Here is a 6,340-nt window from a genome sequence, read left to right on the forward strand (position 1 = left end):
GTGTGAACACACTAGGACCGCCGGGGAATTTTTTCCCTCTTTAGGAGGTTTTTTCCCCCGTGCATTGTATATACGCCCATCACTCTAGGGCTAACTATCTTTCCATTGCACACTAAGAAACACACTCTCTATTGTGTGCCTTGAGCTTCCTTCGTCTTCTCCAAGCTGTGTGTGTTTCTCTGCAACCCTAATTCGAACAATAAGATGAACAGCTGTTGATACAGCTTCAGCCCAAAACCCATTTGGCAGCTGTGCATTAGACAACATACTTCTGACCTTCTCTTGTATGGTCCTATTCATCCTCTCAGTAACACCATTTTGAGGAGGATTGTAAGGAGCAGTAAGTTCACGTTTTATACCTTTTGACTCACAAAAGTCCTGAAAGGCCTTTGAAACATACTCTCCACCATTGTTAGTGCATAAACATTTAAGCTTCATCCTTGTGCTTGAGAAAGTAAACCCATACTTTCCTCTAGTAATCATCTATAAATGTCATAAAGTAAGAAGCTCCCCCTAGAGATAGGTTAGGCATAGGTCCACACAAATCACTATGAACAAGTGCCAACTATGTATCTCTTCTACTGCTTCTATGCTTATGTGGCTGCTGTGTTTGCTTACCATACAGACAATGTTCACAGAATTCAAAATCATTAAATGAAAAGCCAGGCAAATAACCAGAACGAGACAAGATTTCCATTCCCTTCTTGGACATATGTCCTAACCGGCTATGCCACAAAGAAACGTTCGGCTGCTCGATCACATTGATTACAGTTTTAGAGACATTTGATACGTAAATCATGTAAAGTCCTCCAGACTTTACTCCATGTGCTACTGTCATCGAACCCTTGGATATCTTCCACATGTTTTGTCCAAAAGTGGTGACGTAGCCAGCATCATCAAGTAAACCTATGCTGATCAAGCTCTTTGTAATTGCGGGAACATGTCTCACACTCTTCAGCGTGAAAGAAGAGCCATTCTGAAACTTCAATTGAACATCTCCAACACCTAAGATCTCACATGTCTGCCCATTGCCTAGCCGAACATGATCTTTAGTGGTCACATAAGAGGTAAACCACTCCTTGTTTGGAGACACATGAACTGATGCCCCTGAGTCTATAATCCAGTCACTCAGTGCATTACCATCAGATAGTGTGAGAAGAGCTGAGTCCATTGTATTCTTCAAGAAGTAGATGTCTCTTGACACTAGACTGTCATCCTCTGCAACAGTGTTTGTCACATTTGTTTCTTGAATCTTCACTGAGGACTTGTTCTTCTCACCATGGTCTTCAGATTTCTCTTTGCCTTTTTCTGCTTTCCATTCTCTGCAATCTCTTTTCATGTGACCCTTTTTGCCACAATGGTAGCATTCTATGTCACTCTTGCCTTTAGCACTGCGGGACTTGCTACGAGACTGATTCCTCTTTCCACCTTTGTACTTTTCTTTGGTCCTTCCCCTGACAACTAAGGCTGTTCCTTTGCCTTTGTCCATTGTATTTCTATTGGTTTCTTCAGTAAGCATACTTCCTTCTACACCTGCTATGTTCAAACCATCTGGAGGTGCATAATTACTCAAAGCTGTGCAAAAAGTGTCCCAACTTTCCGGCAATGTGATCAACAGGAACATAGCTCTAATAGGTTCAGCAAACTTGATACCTTGAGCTGACAACTGATTGTAGATGGTGTTGAATTCATTCAGATGATTGGACATAGGTGTCCCTTCTTTCATCTTCAAGTCAACAAGCTTCTTAAGCCAGTATACCTGTGAAGCTGCACTCTACTTCTCATAAAGATCACTCAGCTTTGTCCATGCTTCATAAGCCGACATCTCGTCTGCTACATTGAAGTAAACGCTTTCTGCCAAAGTCAGCATAATGGTAGAAAGTGCCAATTCATCCATTTCGCTCCATTCATCTTCGTCCATATCTTGTGGTTTTATCCCCTTGAGCTTTATAGGTTTTATCTGCTTCTTTTGTAACAACACGTGCCAAATCTGCTTCTTCCACAATGGGAAATTGGTTCCATCCAGCTTCTTGATATTGTAAAGAGCAGTGTCATGTGATCCAGCCATAGCTACGCTTCACAATAGTTTACTTTCCTGGGAAAAATTCGGAAGAGTTTCCCCTATAAACTGACCTTTGAACCAATATCAACCTGTCAAATGAACCAAGAAAGCTTCAGTTTCTGCAGAAATTTTGGCAGAGTCTCCTTTGTAAAGTGGCTCTGGTGTACTCAAAATATAGACCAAAAAAGAGCTCAAAAAACACTTTCTCTCTGACACTGTAAGCTGCGGGTAAACCTATCCTGCACCTGTACTGTCTCTCACTGTCCTGTCACTGTCCTGTAAGCATAGATTGCGACAATGCCTCAACATAGACTGCGACAATGCCTCAACATAGACGGGGTAAGCATAGACTGCGCAGAAATTTGTCGAAGCCGAACGGTGGCTGAGATGACCTCAGAATTATATTTTGAGAACACCAATTTCTTCGGGCTGTCCCACAAGATTTAGGGCCGTGTCTTCGCCTGTCGAATCTCACTCCAATCTGAGCAGGTGACTCTAGCTTCCTGCAGTGCTTCCCCGAGCCTCGATCTAAGGAGTACGAGCAGAAGTGCGACGCGAGAGAGAGTGCGAGAAGAAGAGCCCGACGATATGGTGAACTCTCTCTGTTGTAATGTACAGAGCATAGTGAGTTCTTATTAGGTTTTTACAAAAGAATATGTGTACATACCTGGTAGCCCGCTCACTTACCTAGGCGACCACATTGGGCTTTATACCCCAACATGGACTCCTCATATGCATTCCCAAGTGCCCAAAATCTTGCTACAATAGGTATTACCCACTAATAGTTTGAGACAATGCACTTGGGCTCGGTTGCATAGACAATGGAAAAGAAAAAAGGGTGGTACATGTGGGCACATGGCAGCTAATCAACATTGGCCTCATGTTTACTTGATAGCATGTGGCCATACGCAACACAAGATCCACCAATCGGGACACTATCAACAACTAAGATAGACCTGGCAGGTGGCGAAAGGGACCCGCTGTCTCTCTTCAAGAAGGTGCATGTATCCTTAATGAACGAGTCCTATCTCATCATGTCACATATTACATGATGCATCTCCTCAACTGAATCCTGCACATTATGGAAAAAAAGCCATTAGTAGTTTCAAGCACTTCCAAATTCTCTTAGAAATCCAAAGTGGTTTAACCACTGGGCTATGAGAATTTTCCAATACAAATAGTACTTTCACATGTTTTCTTACTACTCTTAGCACTTGCAAGTGGTCTTACTTGTGTGACCTCTTAGCATTTTAAAGTGGTGAACACTTGTAAGTGGTATGAGCATTCGCAAGGGGTCTTAGAAGTTGTAAGTGATCTAGAAAATTGCATGTACTCAGACCACTTGCAGGTGGTCTAAGATTATGTAAGTGATTTGAGCACTTGTAGATGCATGTAAGTTTTCTAAGCACTTTTAATTTGTGGTAGCACTTGCGAGTGGTATGAGACCTTACAAGTGGTCTTATCACCTTCAAGTGTTATGAGCATTTGCAAGTGGGTTGAGCACCTACAAGTGGTCTCACCACTTGTAAGTGGTCTTAGCACCTACAATTCTGAGACCTTGCAAAAGGTCTTAGCACCTACAAGGGGTCTAAGCACTTGTAAGTGGTCTTAGCACCTACAACTCTGAGCCCTTGCAAGTGGTATTAGCACCTACAAGTGTTCTATGCACTTGCAAGGGGTCTCAAAACATTTGTGTAAGATGTCTAAGCTCTTTCCAGTGGTCTAAGCACTTGTAAGTGGTCTTAGCGCTTTTAGGTGGTCTAAGTCCTTGCAAGTGGCTAAGAACATCATGTGAGTGGTATGAGGACTTGCAAGTGGTCTAGGCATTTGTAAGTAGTCTAAGAGCATGCATGAGCTCCATACAGCTGCAAGTGGTTTAACCACTTGCAGGTAGTCTTAGCACTTGCAAGTGCTTAGACCACTACTCTCAGCATAGTAGTACTCTTGAGTGTTTGAAATCACCTATACGGTGGACACCTCCTCTGTCATCTTTGTAGCATCAATCAAGGCAACAACCCTTGACAAGACCCCGGGGAGGTCACTTATCAAAATTTTCCTATATCACGTGTGTTCAAGAGGTTATTAATAATACCTCAATATACATACTATATTTACACTACGTACCTATTTAAAAAACCCCCACCCCCCTCTGTATGTATACATTTTGATACATTTTGATCTTTTAATAATCCTCTCCGGTTAACTCACGTGATAGCATACACATTCGAAAAAGTGACCGCCCCGGCGACAAGACCGGCCTATCCAACACCCCTATCTCAGCGTCCATCTTAACAATGACAAGTTCATTTTCTATGGAAGATGCTTATAATATTTGCATGTCTACTCTATGTCTCTCCATCTCTGCTATAATTGGAGCACAAGCCAAGTAGCTCCCTTCATTGCACAACCACAAATCCCTCTTCTTTGCTAAGACCAATTTAGCAGAAGTGACCTTCTCCTCAGCAATATGAGCCTATCCATCAAGATCTTTGGCAATTTTATGCACCCAATCTATGTATAGGGGCTCAGATGCAACCTCATCCACTTTTGCAAGGTGATTGGACAGTGTCGTTCCATGGGACTCAACATCATACTCAGTTTGTCCACGTAAGACACACACACCATAAGAACTTGTTCACCTTACAATCCAAGCCTCCCCTTTGGACTTTTACATTCTCTAGGACCATACAATTCACCATAGCCAATGCAATCTTGTGATTTTTGGGTCTAGCTTGAGCTGCTCCACAATTCTCGTAGGAAAATCCCCTAGAAAGATTTTTCATTAGTTCTCCATTAGAGGTGCTACAAATAGGAGTGTAGTGGGCCTGCAAAATACCAAAAACAATGTGATACAAGCTATAAAACAACAGATTTGCATACCTAACAAACTGTACAATGCATAATCCTACGCCGGCATGGTGAGAGAGAAGAGAGTAGAGGAGAGAAGCAGGACACAAGCACTAGGTGCAATCTCCCCTCATGCAAGAGTGAGAATTTTCCTCTTGCACGTTATCGGGGGATTTGTGTTGGAAATGTGAGCCGGGAAGGTGCGGGGCCTCTGGCTGCAAGAGGTGTGAGGAAGAGAGTTGTTGCAGACACAACTAATGTAGACAAAGATTAAAACTGATAAGTTGAACAAGATTTTGAAGATTGATTACCCAAAATGGACAATTAATAGTACCTTTACTTAAATTAAATGTTAATTGTGGAGTTTAAGCTCCTTACATCAGTTTAATCTACCTTAATTGGCCTGCCAAGCTTGCCTTGATAATATTCCTCTCCTCCGTTCTTCCTCTGCTGCTGAGTGAGTGAGAGAGAGAGAGAGAGAGAGAGAGAGAGAGAGAGAGAGAGAGAGAGAGAGAGAGAGAGAGAGAGAGAGAGATCCCAGGAAAATGATTAATTATGGCTTATGGAAGAGATTATTGCCTTGTTGATGGCTTTAATCCAATCAGGCTAATAATATTGGGCTTAACACTATAGACTTCATAGATTTCAAGCTTTTGATAGAGAGCTTGGCGTTTAAGTCGGCCATGGAAGGTAGGATTAGAGTGGGATATGGTGGCTTTTATTAGAGTGGCTATGGAAGCTTGGCTTGGGATTAGAATGCTCAAAGCTTATGGCTTCCCCCCCTAATACAACAGAGTACAAAAACTTAAATATCTCCTTATCGGTGCAGAATTAGTCCCTGTGTGTGAGACATAGAAAAACTCAAGATGCTGTTCCCCTTGTCCCTATCGGCCCGTTTTACCAAAAACCTATTTTACAAAAAATTTACAGAGAGAGACATTTTCGGCCTCCCTCATGCAGAGGTGTGAAGTCTCTCACACACTTTCCTTTTTACCACTGACCACATGTCTTCTTCTACCCAAGTTGCCTTGCATGTCTTAAGAGCCTTTTCACATGTAAAAACCTTTTCTTCAAACATGAAATCTCTACGCTTAGGCGGTCGGCCCTTTTAAGGCACCACATTTGGCATACATTTAGCTTAAAATTGACTTGCTAGCAAGCCCTTATTACTGCTAAATAATCATATAGGATTCAAATAAAACTTATCTGCATCCCTTTGCTCATTTTCTCATCATGGAAGCGGAGCTGCGGGACAACATATTTACTTTTAGATTTTTGAATGCTAAAAAATGAATACAGATTGTCTGCCCAAACATAAAGTGACTATAGTTCACAAAGAGCTCTTTAATAATACAATGATAATGAATCTGCTATCCTTTGCACATTCCATAGAGCAACTATACATTTTCCACCTATCAGATGCAATAATAA

This window comes from Adiantum capillus-veneris, chromosome 28, assembly GCF_014529385.1.
Source record: "Adiantum capillus-veneris isolate H3 chromosome 28, ASM1452938v2, whole genome shotgun sequence".
In the NCBI taxonomy this organism is placed as follows: domain Eukaryota; kingdom Viridiplantae; phylum Streptophyta; class Polypodiopsida; order Polypodiales; family Pteridaceae; genus Adiantum; species Adiantum capillus-veneris.